The 15,599-nt window shown below is 38.8% G+C and overlaps 1 non-coding gene across 1 annotated transcript; it reads right to left on the reverse strand.

Annotated features, from left to right (window-relative positions):
* Positions 1 to 8,841: 8,841 nt before the first annotated feature.
* On the reverse strand, positions 8,842 to 8,949 carry LOC112084231. The gene has a single exon (XR_002898190.1). It is a non-coding gene; the product is annotated as a small nucleolar RNA R71 (small nucleolar RNA).
* Positions 8,950 to 15,599: the final 6,650 nt, after the last annotated feature.

Consider the following 15,599-nt stretch of genomic DNA (forward strand, 5'->3'; position numbering starts at 1 on the left):
TAGTTAACCAAAATCACTCTTGTTTGCTTGAATTAAGAACTCGATCACATAGTTTAGTGTCTAACACCACATCTGGATTGATAAACCTCTTTGTGCTACTTTGACAAGGGGATTGATAGCCCTGAGACCCTAAAAAGTCTTGTCTATCAACATACTAGATGTTCTTTTCCAGTGGCCACAAACTCTTCAAGTTGGTCTATATATACTTCTTCCTCAAGCTCTGCATTCAGAAAGGCGGTTTTTACATCCATTTGGTGAAGCTCAAGGTCATACTGAGCCACCAAAGCCAAAAAAAAAATCCTTAGAGAATTCTTCTTTGACACTGGATAGAAGGCCTCTTTATAGTCGATGTCGTCCTTTTGGGTGAAACCTTTAGCAACAAGGCGAGCCTTGTACCTTTCAATGTTATATTTCGAGTCGCGTTTAGTCTTAAAGACCCATTTAGAACCAACGGTTTTAAAACCGTTAGACGATCTACTAAGTCCCATACTTTGTTATCATCTATAGACTTTATTTCTTCTTTTGAAGCAATCAACTGCTTTTCAGAATTGTCATTTTCAATGGCTTTCTAGAATGAGTTTGGGTCTTCATCAATGCTTAAATCACATTCACTTTCAATAGTGTAAACCACATAGTCCTTTGAAATGGCAGATCTTCTTGCCCTTTCAGATCTCCTTAATGGTTCTTGTGGTGCACTATTCTCTTTTTGAATTGTGACTGGTTCATTAATTGTACTTTCAGTAAGTGAGGTTTGTACATCTCATGTGGTTCTATTGCGCCATTTAACTGTGATGCAACAAAAGGAACATCAACCTTAGGTACAGTTGCAAGTGGAGGAATTTCAACTTGTATTTCTTGAATGTCAACCTTTCTTGGTTCACCACTCCCACTAGTTTCACCATTCTCAATGAACCGAGTATTACCCATCTCAACTATTCTCGTACTATGGCTAGGACAGTAAAAAGTATACCCCTTTGATTTTTCAGGATAACCAATGAAAAATCCACGGACAGTCCCAGAATCAAGTTTCTTTTCATGTGGGTTATATAGTCTTACTTCTGCTGGACAACCCCAAACACGTAAATGCCTTAAGCTGGGTTTCCTTCCCGTCCACAATTCATAAGGGGTCTTAGGAACTGTCTTACTGGGAACCCGGTTATAACATATGTTGCAGTCCTTAATGCATATACCCACAAAAGAAAGAGGTAAAGAACAATTACTTAACATGATCCTAACCATATATATTAAAGTATGATTCCGTCTCTCAGCTACACCATTCTGCTGAGGTGTACCAAGCATTGTATATTGTGCACAAATGTCTTTCCTTTTAAGTAACTTTGCAAATGGACCTGGACATTGTCCACTTTCATCGAATTTTCCATAAAACTCACCACCTTTATTAGATCTCACAACATTTATTATTCTATCTAACCGCCTTTCCACTTCATCAATGAACACCTCTAGGACATTCAATGACTTAGACTTTTCATGTAGTAGATATGTATAACCATAACGTGAGTAATCATTGATAAAGGTGATAAAGTACTTTTCACCGCTCCAAAAAGGAGCATCAAAAGGGCCACTTATATCCGTATGTATTAACTCAAGAAGCTGAGTGCTTTTAGTGGCTGGTTTCTTTACAATATGCTTGGTTTGCTATCCTTTAGTGCAATCTATGCATACATTTAGGTCACTGAAATCCAATTGAGGAATAATGTCATTCTTTACCAACCTCATCATCCTTTCTTTGGAAATGTGACATAATATTTGATGCCACAAGAAAGCAAAACTTTCATCAGATACACTTTAATGCCTCGAATTTCAATATTAAATAGGGATTCAGAGTACTTTGAATCAAGATTGAATTTTTATAGTGAATCAAACAAAGTACCACTACCATAAAAGTAATCATTCCAGTATAATGAGAAAACACCATGTCCAACCCTAAAGTCAAAACCTAAATTATCCAGTCTACTTACGGAAACAAGATTTCTAGCACATTCAGGTACATAAAGACACCCTTCAAGATCCAAATTACACTTAGTGTCCATGATCAATCTATATGTCTCAATGCCTTTTATTCTTGCCTTCATCCTGTTTCCCATGAAAAAATACTATTCAGGTCCTCTTATGGGCTGGATCGAACTGAATCTCTGTTTAATATGAGACACATGAGTAGTAGCACCAGAATCTAACCACCAAGTATTATTAGGCACTTCGATAGGGTTCAATTCAGAGCAAACATAAACCTGATGTTTACCTTTCTTATCGAACCATACCTTTCTTTTCGGAAAATCTTTCTTGAAGTATCCCATTTGCTTGCAAAAGAAACACTTCTTTTCCTTATGAATTTTACTTTCAAGTCCTTTCATGAAAGCCTTTCCTGTGTCCTTTTTACTTGGTTGTACTTTATTGCTGCTGGCACTTCCAAGACCTACGAGATTTGCAACTTGATCCTTCATCTTCTTTAATCTCCCTTCCTCTTGAACCAACATAGCTTTTAACTCCTTAAATTTCCATTTATCCTTAATGGTGTTGTAATTCAACATGAACTGGCTAAACTCAAAAGGTAGAGAGTTTATGATGAATTGTACCAAGAACTGCTCATGAACCTCCATTCCCAAAGTTGTTAACTTTTCTGCCAAGTTCGACATGTGCGTCACATGATCGTGGATTGGCTTAGACCAATCAAACTTTCTTGTAGTAAGCTCATTCATTAGGCTTCCTAAAATCGACTTATCAGCCAAATCCGACTGTAAACACTCCTTAATTTTTTGTAAAAATTCCTTTGCTTTCCCTGTCTTAGGCATAGATGGCTTAAACTTTCCGCCATCATCATCCTCATGAGGTTCAAACTCAGCCTGTTAGATCTCTCCCATCTATCGTATTGAGACATTTCAGATTTGGAGCTATCTTCTGTAATAGCTGAGGGCTCATCATCACTTAATATGTCAGAGTCCAATGCCATAACACCCAGTGTAAACTGGATCTGTTCGGACCATTCTCCATAAATATGCCTATTGAACTTTACGACAGAGTTACTAGATGCACACAGATTTGATAAAGCTGCAAACATTTATACATGCTTACCCATTAGTTCTTTGAGATTTTAATACAGATTCAACATCGATAATATAAACTTTAAAGCATGAATTTAAGCAGTCTTTGGGCAATACTTAAATACATGCACTTTCATCGATGCTAATTCTAATATTTTATAATTAATCAAATCATACATAAATCAAATAAGCATGCTACCTTTGGGTATACATATTATTGACTAAAGATATGATTAATCCTTTTCATATTACTAACTATATTCAATGATTTACCTTTGGGTGATCTCCTAGAATATAGATAGAAAAATAATTAATCAATCAAAATTTTAATGTCATTTATAGCATCACTTTAATTATGATCAATTATAAAATTTTATTACTTTTTAATGTATATATATAATATAACAAGGCCACTTTAATAACTAACATGTTATATACAATATAAACATTAAAACTTTAATGTGTAAAATATCTTTTTAGAGTCGTTTACACTCTATAGTTCTTTTTGAGTTAATATTTACAGAGTATAGCACTTTACTTTCTAGTAGCATTTTTTTTGAGTTTATAGGTGTGAAAATCCATCTTAGTCCTTCTGTGGAAAAATAAGTGTCTTAAACCAGTTTTTGAACCAATTGGTTAAGTGGTTTTTATCATTTTTTTTTTCCTTCTCTCCTTCTTTCTTTCTATCTTGCCGACATTTATTTCTCTTTCTCTCTTTCATACACAGACATCTCCTTTTCTCATTTTCTCATTCACACTCACAAATATTTGCAAATCAACGCCATCAAAGCTCCATTCTCAGATTTCTTTTCTTCTTCTCCACTTTTTTCTCTTTATTTACTTTTTTTTATCGACGGTGGCCACAAACCACCACCACCACCACCAGTCTTCATCTTATCCAACATCGCCGTCACAATCTCCATTGCCAAAACTTCTTGACTATGGCCGCATGTTTGGAGTGGTAATGACCACAGAAAAATTTATATATGGATATAGTCATATTAAAAAGATCACATGAAAGTGTCTGATAACACCGTATTTTGACCACTTTTATGGATCATAATTGTATCTTATGCAGGTTTTTTAACTCTGTTTTCAAAGGTTTTTAAAGTGTTTTCAATGTTTTAGAGTTTTAAAAGACTTTACAGAAAATTTGGGCAAAATATATGCAATTTGGAACAAATGAGCAATTTTGGATAAATGCAGACCGTCAGAAGTATGACAAGCGATGAAGACCTTCTCACCGTCTGATCACCCCCAAAATTTGAGACAACATAGAGGATCCAACCAGCTTTCTAATGCACTTGATTTGGAGACAATCCAACAGTTAGATCTTCAGATACTCCCGATGCAAGAATGACGGAAAATGCAGTTCCGGAAGAGAGCATGTGCCGCGACCGCAGCCAACACCCATTTTCTCGCGGGTGGAGCCACCGTGACCGCGGACTTTGGTCGTTCACTTTCCCGACGACTTAATTAAAACCCAGATCAATTCCTTTCGTTATGTTTGAAGCCCTAAGTGTCCAGGACCACCCCAGAAGCTATGAATACCCTCTTTAGGTCATTCTAAAGAGGCAGAATCGAATAGAAACAAACACTTAGAGAGAGAGAGAGTTCGTGTGCTTCACAAACCCTAGGAGCCGCCGCCCTTGAAGGAGGAGCCGCCGAGGAGAGTGATATGTCTATATTTTACATCATTTAGATTGCATTTTAGAGTCCTCATCATGTGTTTTCCCATGTAAATTGAGTCTTTAGGCATCAAAATAGGATTTAGGGCTTGCATTAGGTCCCAAAGAGTTTTGCATGTTTTGAAGTCTTTATCAGGTGCTTTGGAAGCCATTTGGAGCTTAAAAAGAGGAGCAGAAAAGAAAACGGAGAAGAAAAGGGTCAAAAATGGTGAAAACCGTTTGGAGGAATTTCTCGGCCAAAACTCGTACCGGCTGGACAGAAACCTCGGTCAAAAAGCTTACCGAACGCTCATTATCGGCCAAAACCCTTACCGATCGACCAAAATCGGCCAAGGTCGAGTATCGGGTGTAAATTACCCCGGGTTGAGTTTTTGGCCGAGGCGAGAGAAATTTTACGGCTAAAAAGCTTACCGCGGTACATAGCCCTCGGTTATTTTCCTTACCGCGGGAGGCTTTTCTCGGCTAAAACCTGTCATTGCCCGCGCATTTCAAAGATCAGCAATCCGGGGAACCTTCCGGTCCGAATCAGTTGGCGGAGTCTTCATCAAAGTTGGAGATAATCAAGCAAAGATCCCGGAACAATTGGAATCATCCAATTCGGACCAGTGAGGAGAAAGATACGGCTTCCGGAAGAAGCACCAGTATTGCGCATGCTCGAGAACCGAACAGCGGATTTCAAAGATCACGACAGATGGAGCCTTTCCGGTCCGAACTAGCCTGCCCGGTCTTCATCAAAGTTTGAGATCTGTGAAAGAACTGTTCAGAACAGTTAGAATCGCTCTATTCGGAACAGTGGTTTGAAAGATAAAGTCTCCGGAGTTCACATCGGTCCAAAAGCTTATTTTCCGGTGATCCCAATGCGGTGCAAAGATGTGAAATCCAGGAAGCCTTCCACTTCCCAAGCTCCGACGGTTTCTTCACCAAAGTTCGAGCTTATTGAGTCATCTTGATTATGGAACTGGTCTCAGAGCAATTGGAGTCGTGTGTTGAAAGTTACTGCTTCCGGAAGGCAATATGGTCGATACGAGCCTAAATGAGTTGCGATACGCGCTAAGTATTTTCTCAGGCCTCGGCACCATTACCTCGACATTGCTCAAGTCAAGGCTCATATCTTGGGATTATTTTGGACTAGACCTCGTGCCGACGCCTCGGCACGTTGGGATCAAGGCATGCACACGTAAGAAATGAAGCTGGAAACGACTAAGTGTTGAACGTGCACCTCGGTGTAATGGCCTCGGCGTGCATGCCGGACTCTGTTCTCCCGAACCCCTCGACTACCAAGCCCCGCGACATTTTATGGCGAGGTCCCTTGTCACAACCCCAGAATCAAGAACAAGACGGCTCAAGGACACACACGTGAAGATGGATCAAAGACTAGGGTTCATGCATGTTCTTGACGTGTTCTTCACGAGATCTCCATTTGGATCTTGGCTCACGTGCACTCCTCGACATAAAGACCTCGGCTTCACTCTCCGACACACCGTGGCACTCACCCATCAACCCAAGAAGGCGGCTCAGTACCCGGTTTGTTCCGGGCTGACCCGCGATACTTTCCCTTTGCTATAAATACATTTTAGGACCAAAAACCTAATGATCTTATCTCTTATCATCTTTTAGCTCTAAGAACTTGCCTCTATTGTGAAACTTGATTAATCTAATCCGATATCTCGTTTTTGCATCAGAATCTTGTTCTTTCTTTATTTCTTTTATCATCCAGCATCAAACTCCTTATCATGACTAGCTACACGTCTTGCAAAGGACTTAGTGAGCTCGTTATGATCAGTGAGTAGTCGTTTAAGCGGCTTTAGATAGGTAGATTAGGGTGCTTTCAAGATAGATTAGTGGGTTTAGGTGTCTAGTCTTGCATGTTTCATTCTCTAACCGACAAGATCTCTAAGCTGGATCCAAGCACATCACTTGAGGTTCAGATCTGAGACATGTCTCGCATCAAAAGTGTTTGTAGAAATGTCTGAACCACTCGGTTAAAGGTTTAAGAGTCTTTCATCGCGAGAGTGATAGTTTGTTCTCTTAAATGACATTTTTGAACTGAATCTTATTGCTGACTGATTCATGCTTCTCAAAAGGGATTTTGGTATGAAAGAGGATCAGTTTAGATGTTTAATACTTTCATGAGAAGATTAACATGCCTCGAGTTCAAAGTTAAATGAAATCGCTTGATAAAATGATTCATTAACCCATTAGTTTAGCTTGGATGCATCCGAGTCAAGTATCCTGTCTAAAGCTTCTGCCTTTATCATATATTATCATCATCAAACCATTTGCTTGTCATTTGCATCTTTACTTTGTTTACATCTCATCTCTTGTTTCATTTTTATGCTCATTCACTTGTTAATTAGTTTAGCTAAAACCTTTACCATTTCCCTCTTGACTTAAGACTACAGTAACATAGATTAGTGCCTCCATCACAAGTTTGGTTTGATAACCCCTTGTACTACAAGGACAGGGTTATTGATAACCTCTTTAAAGAGTGAAAACTCTTAGTTATCAGAGAGCATCATCGCGCCTCCATCTGCGATTCCGTTCTTCGTTCTTCTTCCTTCTTTTCTTTAATTTCCTGCACTTTCAATTTCGTTTATGATGCTTTGTTACAATATGTTTGAGTAGTTACCCAGTTGGGTTTAAAGGGATTTTTCAAAGGGAATTTCATGTGTCTTTGCTTATGAATCGATAGATTTAGGATTATTAATCTTCTAGATGTTCTTCGTTTGCCTTTAATCTTACTGCGTGATTCTCTGCTGGCCACTTAGAAGCCGATCTGATATGATATGTCGCGAAAGCTTTCATTGATTGTCTGAACTAGGGTGAAACGAGCAATTATTCTATAGGAGTGGAAACCTACCTGTAGTTGAGTTGTGAATATTGATGAGTCTTGTTCTGCTATTCCATCTTCTCCCTTCCAGGATCAGAGTGGAAACCTACTGATTAGGGTTGCGAGAGATAGTTTTTTAATGCTCCAAAGTAGGCTATTCATACTTCCGTGCCTCGAGTTCTAGAACATACGTAGTTGATTGCCTTTATCACTTGTTTAAAATCGACCTAGCATAGACTATGAACCCCTGCGAAAACCCCTTGAGCCCCAACGTTTGTCTTTAATTGCTTACAACCTTAGATTTCCATTCTGCTTTTCATTCGCTTATTACTTGCTTCCAATCGCTTTGTTTAATCGCTTTTTACTTGCTTTACTTGCCTTCGTTTCCTTTCAATTGCTTTTTACTTGCTTTCTAGTTTAGATTTAGTGACAACCAAAAACCCAAAACCAAAACCAAAACCCTTTTAGTTCTAATCTGATTTAAGCGTTACAGTGAATTCGTACTGAAACAACTAAGTCTCTGTGGATCGATACCCTAAGTACTACAGCGCACATCTGTGCACTTGCAGACATTTAGGGGTTATAAATTTAAAACTTGAAGCTTAGTAAAATGAAAACAACAACCCCGCGTTTACAAACCCGCATCAAGTTTTTGGCGCCGTTGTCGGGGACTTTGATTTGTTTCATTGCGAATCCCAGCTTAAATCCATCAGAACACTTGTTTACTTTTACTTTTTCTTTTGAATTTTTCAGGTTTCTCTGCTATGAGAGACCGGGAATATGTTCCCGAAACTCTTGGTGATCCACCAAATCGTGTGGATGGTGATCCAAGCGATGATGACCTGACTGATGATGAGTTTGAAGAACCAATTTATAATGACAATGAGCTAATCAGATCGGTCAAACACAAAGATGATGATGAACTGATTGGAAGTTTTGATTCACTCGAGAAATTCATGGGAGATCAAAGAGCTATTCAACCAGCCTTACCAAAGGATGGCAAATTACCCCATATCCATTTAGTTCAACAAAATCAATTCTCTGGTTATTCATTCGAAAACCCGATAGACCATATCGAGACGTTCGAAGAATGATGTGCAACCATTACAGCAAATGGGGATTACCACAAGTGTATTCTTTTCCCATTCTCTCTTAGAGATAAGGCCAGCAAATGGCTAAAATCTTTCCCACCTGCTTCACTAAAAACGTGGGCAGCGTGTAAAACTGCTTTCCTAAATCGTTTTTACACTAGAAACCGTTCAAATCTCTTTAGAAAGAAGATAAGAAATTTTAAACAAAAAGAAGATGAAGATCTTTTAGATACTTGGGAAAGATTTAGGGAATACCAAAGAGACTGTCCACACCATGGATATGCCGAGGAAGACCTTCTAGGTATCTTCTATCGCGGTATAACTCCAGAGTTACGACACTCTTTTGATATAGCAAGTAATGGAGATTTCACAACTAGATCTGTAGAAGATGCTCACGTTTTCATTAAAAATTTAGGAAACAGCATCCGAAATCAAGTAACCTTTGGTAATTCTGCACTTCCTGAGAAGAAAGAAGAAATTTCGGAAGTTATAAAGTGTCTCCGTCACATAATGAGTCATCTTGGATTGCAACAACCAAACAAGGCACACAATACGTGTAACATTGAAGGTTGGGACAACCCAATGAATTCTTATGATCAAGGGATGGTGAACACTGCAGAAGTTTATCAAATTCAAGATTTTCCATTCGTTTCTGATCACCGCGGGTCCATTCATCCGGACCGCGGCCAAGCAAGGTTTCACCGCGGTCGTAGCTGTTCTGACCGCGGCCAAGACCTGTTTCACCGCGGTCGTGAGCCTCCTGACCGTGGGAAAACGTCTTCCAAGCCTGGTTGGACACCACCTTCCGAACCAATCTCAGCTATTCAATCTAATCTTGTTTCCTATCCTAATTTTCCCTCCTCTGAAGCTGAAAACCTAAACAAAAAGAATTTAGAGCTTGAAAAATCTATGTCTCAAGAGATTAGTGATCTTAGATCTGAACTAAAAGAGATGCAGAAGGATTTTGATACCCTCCTTAACATAATGGTCAAAACTAATTCTAAAAACTTAGAAAATTCTGAAGAGGAGCCAAGTGAAAATTCTTTCGAAAGCTCAAGTGAAGCAGATCCCTCAGATGATGTAAAAGCTATCACACTTAGGAGTGGATTATCTTACAAAGAGCCTGAATTTCCTAAAGATCCCGAAGTTGAGGAAAAGGGTAAGGAAAAGGAAAAAGAAAAAGAAAGAATCACGAATGAAGATGTTGAAAAAGAAGTGGAAGGAGAAAATGATGGAGAAGAAGTAAGAGAAGATTCATCCCAAGAAATTATCAGAGAAGACCCGATTCCACCTCCACCAACTCGTGTCTACAAACCTTAACCTCCATATCCTAGAGCCTTAAGAGCCCCTAAGAAAGAGAAAGAAAAAGCTAAGCTGAAAGAGCTAATCGATCAATTAAATGTGAGATTACCCTTCGTAGAAGCTTGTGCTATGATTCCTGCTTTAAGAAAATACATGAAGGGTATTCTAACAAATTCTTTAACTCTTGAAGAAGGCATTATGATGATAACCCATGAATGTAGTTCTATCCTGCAAAGCCGAATCCCTGAAAAGAAAAACGATCCTGGAAGCTTTGTACTTTCATGCACCATCAATGATGTAGCTTTTGAGCGTGCTCTCAGTGATTTAGGATCGAGCATAAACATGATGCCTCTTTCAGTAGCAAAACGTTTAGGACATCACACTTTCAAGCCCACTAAAATTTCCTTAGTACTAGCTGATCGTTCTGTTAGACAACCAGTAGGTATCCTAGTAGATGTTCCTGTAGAAATCGAAAAATGTTCCATACCAACCAATTTCGTAGTTCTAGAACTAGAAAAAGAACCTAAGGATCCGCTTATTCTTGGACGACCATTCCTATCTACAGCCGGAGCCATAATCAATGTTCCTGAAGGAAAAATTGACCTTCATCTAGCCGGTCTAGTTATGCAATTTGACATGAACAAAAGTTTCGATAAACCAACTTTGGATGGCAAAATTTGTTGGGTTGATGAGTTAGACGGAATTATTGAGGAAGTCTATGAAGATCTGCTTCTAGACGACCCTTTAAGTGTCACGCTTTCACCCGCAAAAGATGAACGCAATTTCCTTGAAAAAATTTCAAGTGAGTGTGCACGTATGCTTGATAAATCCGAAACTTATAGGAAACCTCTTCACTATCTAGATCTTAAGGACCAAACAAACATTCATACACCTCCTAAAGACACTGCTGCAGCAATTAATGATCCTTGGAGCGAGCTTAAAGCCCCTAAAGTCGAGCTTAAAACTCTTCCCGTCGGACTTAAGTACGCTTTCCTTGGACCAAATTCTACTTACCCTGTCAAAATAAACTCTGGTTTGACGGAAGAAGAAACCACAATGCTGTTGACTGAGCTGAGAAAGCATAGAAAAGCCTTAGGATATTCGCTTGATGACATACGTGGAATCTCTCCAGATCTTTGTATGCACAAGATTAATCTAGAGGATAATGCTAAAAACTCAATCGAAAGTCAAAGGAGACTGAACCCTAATCTCATGGATGTTGTCAAGAAGGAGATTATGAAGCTTTTAGAAGCTGGAATAATCTTTCCTATCTCAGATAGCACTTGGGTTAGCCCAGTTCATGTTGTTCCAAAGAAAGGAGGAGTCACTGTCATTAAAAATGATAAAGATGAAATGATCGCTACAAAAACAGTAACTAGACATCGTATGTGCATCGATTACCGGAAACTGAATGCAGCAACTAGGAAAGATCATTTTCCACTTCCCTTCATAGATCAAATGCTAGAAAGATTAGCTAATCACCCTTACTATTGCTTCCTTGATGGATACTCCGGATTTTTCCAAATTCCTATTCGCCCGGAGGATCAAGAAAAAACGACATTCACTTGTCCATATGGCACGTTTGCTTACAGACGTATGCCTTTTGGATTGTGTAATGCACCTGCTACCTTCCAGCGGTGCATGATGTCGATCTTCACAGATTTTATTGAGGATTTCATGGAAGTATTCATGGACGATTTCTCTGTCTATGGATCTTCTTTTGAAAAATGCTTAGCCAATCTTGGTAAAGTTCTGCAAAGATGTGAGGATAAGCACTTAGTATTAAATTGGGAAAAATGTCACTTCATGGTACAAGACGGAATCGTGCTTGGGCACAGAATTTCCGGAAAAGGTATTGAAGTTGACAAAGCTAAAATTGAGGTCATGACCAGCCTACAACCACCCACAAACGTAAAAGGAATTCGTAGTTTCTTAGGACACGCAGGATTCTATAGGCGCTTCATTAAAGATTTTTCTCAAATAGCTAGACCTCTTACGTGTTTGCTTTGCAAAGAAACGAACTTCGAGTTCGATGATGAGTGCTTAGCCGCGTTTCATAAGATCAAACAAGCCCTTGTTTCCGCTCCAGTCGTGCAAGCACCTGATTGGGAACTCCCATTCGAAATCATGTGCGATGCAAGTGACTATGCAGTCGGAGCAGTGCTTGGCCAACGAAAAGATAAGAAACTGCACGTAATCTACTACGCTAGCAGAACTCTAGACGAAGCTCAATGCAATTATGCTACAACAGAGAAAGAACTTCTAGCTGTCGTATTTGCATTTGAGAAATTCCGTTCTTATCTCGTAGGATCTAAGGTCATAGTTCATACTGATCATGCTGCAATCAAGTATTTAATGTCTAAGAAAGACGCTAAACCTCGGTTGATAAGATGGATCCTCCTACTGCAAGAATTCGATATCGAAATTCGAGATCGGAAAGGAGCAGATAATGGAGTTGCAGACCATCTTTCACGAATTCGAGTTGAAGAAAGATTGCCTTTAAATGACAGTTTGCCTGAAGAAAACATCTATGCAATAGATACTACCCCCAATGCCAATACCGCACCACCACGTCCTCTAATGCGACGAGCAGATGCTTTCAACACCCCACGGTTTAGGCACATAGCAAATTACCTAGCAGCTGATGTAGAACCACCACAATTCTTTGGTTATAGGAAGAAAAAGTTCCTAAAAGACATAAGACATTATTTTTGGGATGAACCCTATCTCTATAAGAGATGTGCTGATGGGTTATTCCGAAGATGCGTGGCTGAAGAAGAGATGGAAGGAATTCTATTCGGATGCCATAGCTCGTCTTACGCAGGACACTTTGCAACCTTCAAAACCGCTTCAAAGATCTTACAAGCTGGTTTTTGGTGGCCTACTTTGTTCAAAGACACTCAAGCTTATATATCGCGATGCGATAAATGCCAAAGGATGGGCAACATAAGTAAAAGGAATGAGATGCCTCAAAATTTTATTCTCGAAGTCGAAATTTTTGATGTCTGGGGAATAGACTTTATGGGACCCTTTCCTACTTCTTTTGGAAACCAATACATCTTAGTAGCAGTAGACTACGTCTCAAAGTGGGTTGAAGCAGTCGTTAGTCCCACCAATGGTGCAAGGGTCATCATGAAGCTGTTTAAATCTGTTATATTCCTGCGTTTTGGAGTTCCTAGAATTGTGATAAGCGACGGAGGATCGCATTTCATCAACAGAGTTTTCGAGAACCTTCTTAGAAAGAATGGAGTTACACATAAAGTTGCTTCTCCATACCATCCCCAAACCAGTGGTCAAGTAGAGATCTCAAACAAAGAAATCAAGTCGATTTTGCAGAAAACAACTGCAGTTCATCGCAAGGATTGGTCTACCAAGCTTGACGATGCATTATGGGCATATCGAACAGCATTCAAGACACCATTGGGAACAATACCATTCAATCTAGTTTATGGAAAAGCATGTCACCTTCCAGTAGAACTCGAGTATAAGGCGCAATGGGCTATCAAGGAGATTAACATGAATCTGAAAACAGCTGGAGAAAGAAGACTACTTCAACTGCACGAGTTAGAAGAAATCCGACACAATGCTTACGAAAACTCGAAGATCTACAAGGAGAAGACTAAAGCATATCATGATAAGAAGATTATTCATAGAACTTTTGCTCCTAACGATAAGGTACTTCTTTTCAATTCTCGTCTTAAGCTTTTTCCAGGAAAATTACGTTCAAGGTGGTCTGGACCCTTCACGATAAAGAAAGTCAAACCATACAGAGCCATTGTCCTGTGCGACAGAACCGGAAACTCATTTACAGTGAATGGACAGCGTGTAAAGCCATATCTGGCTGAAGAAACCGAAGACGAGAGAGAAGTGATGTTTTTGATTGATCCATCATGGGCCAATGATGAGACCAAAGAGTGTCACGACCCCGGTTAAGTCTAATCGAGCAACAATGTCAAGCTAACCACTTGGTATTTTATCTATTTCCCTTTGACCTTTATTCTCTATTTTTATTGCTTTGCTTCTGTTTTATTTAAATTCAGGTTTTCAATAAGGAAGAACAAACACAAAAGAGGAGCAGCACTCTCCAGCACGATAAGTTCACTTAAACATTTCAACATTTCTATTTTCTTTACCATTCTTTCCAAGATTTATCACACTGAGGACAGTGTGAAATAAGTCTGGGGGAGGATGTTCATCCGTTACTAATGAAATTTGAATTGTTTTGAGTTTGTTTTGGACACATAAAATTTTTCAAAAAGTTTTTCATTAAAAATTTTCAAAAAAATCGTTTTCAAAATGTTTTCAAACCAGGAACACAATAAACAATACTATGATGAATTAGACAAGTGTGCTTCTACGCTATTTCCTTGTTTTTTGCTCTTTTTGTGATTTAGGCCTAGATTAGGCGGTAGCTAGAATACTTGCATTACGAAATCCCACCAGAGGACTTCTATTCATGGAGATTCTTTCTGACAGGATATACTAGCTCATTTTATCTGGACTTAATTTTGACTTAATTTTCTCATTAAACCATTAGATCAGGGAAACGAATCATACATTCAGGACTCCTTTATCATTTTACCACTCTTTGTTGATCCTGAATGGCTAGTTTATCTTTAGCTAGTTCCCCACCGAACCTAACCTCTTTCAAACCACATGCATTCTTGTTTTTCATTGTTCTATATGCAGATATGTGCAAAAACGTCGGAGAAAAAGAAGATCAACGCGGTTTTCAGTCACTGAAGACGGAGACCTGCGATTTCATTGGAATGATTCAACAAAAAGAGATAATTCAGTTTGCCTTGGAAAAACTTCAAAATCTTGGTACAATTTTGTCCCTTACACTCTCTCTTTATAAAAAGTTATTTCCTCTTTTAAAAAAAAAAAAAAAAAAAAAAAAAATCCAAAAAAGAAAAGAAGAATATGAAGGGAGAGGAAATTAAAACCTTAGAGAGTCTAGGAGGATCGAATTTTATACTTAAGGCAAGCTTGATCTGATTATATGGAGTTTTGGAGATTATCTTTATGATTCCCGCAAAAGATCTAAGTCTGGGGGAACAGCTGTTTACAACAAATGAGGAAGATTATGCAGCAACATTTGGCAAACGAGAAGTGACTGAAAATCTGCGGTCATCAACAGGTCCTTCTCTCTCTTGCGGTTTTGCATAATATCTTGCATCCTCCAGATCTTCAGGTAACCCTAAACACCTAAGCTCCAACCTTTAAATAGCCTTAATTACCAAACGCCGTCTACCCTGAATAATGTCTTTAATGAGAACTCACAATATACTTAATGAATTTAGAGAGCTAGTTGACTGGAAGTTAGATCTAAGTGTGTAGATTTTCGCATGACGGATTAACGGACTAGTTTGCTTGTATTTTGGTGAGAATATTCTAGACTAGATCCAAATAGATGTTTCACGATAAATTATGGTTTAGAAGGACGGTCACTGAGATATTGTTCAGTTCCTGCAATTTTCAAAAATATCTTTCCTGACTTAAGTTTGTTTGAGGACAAACAAAAAGGTAAGTCTGGGGGAGTTGATAACACCGTATTTTTACAACTTTTATGGATCATAATTGTATCTTATGCAAGTGTTTTAACTCTGTTTTCAAAGGTTTTTAAAGT

This window comes from Eutrema salsugineum, unplaced genomic scaffold (genome assembly GCF_000478725.1).
Source record: "Eutrema salsugineum unplaced genomic scaffold, Eutsalg1_0 scaffold_5, whole genome shotgun sequence".
NCBI classification, from domain to species: domain Eukaryota; kingdom Viridiplantae; phylum Streptophyta; class Magnoliopsida; order Brassicales; family Brassicaceae; genus Eutrema; species Eutrema salsugineum.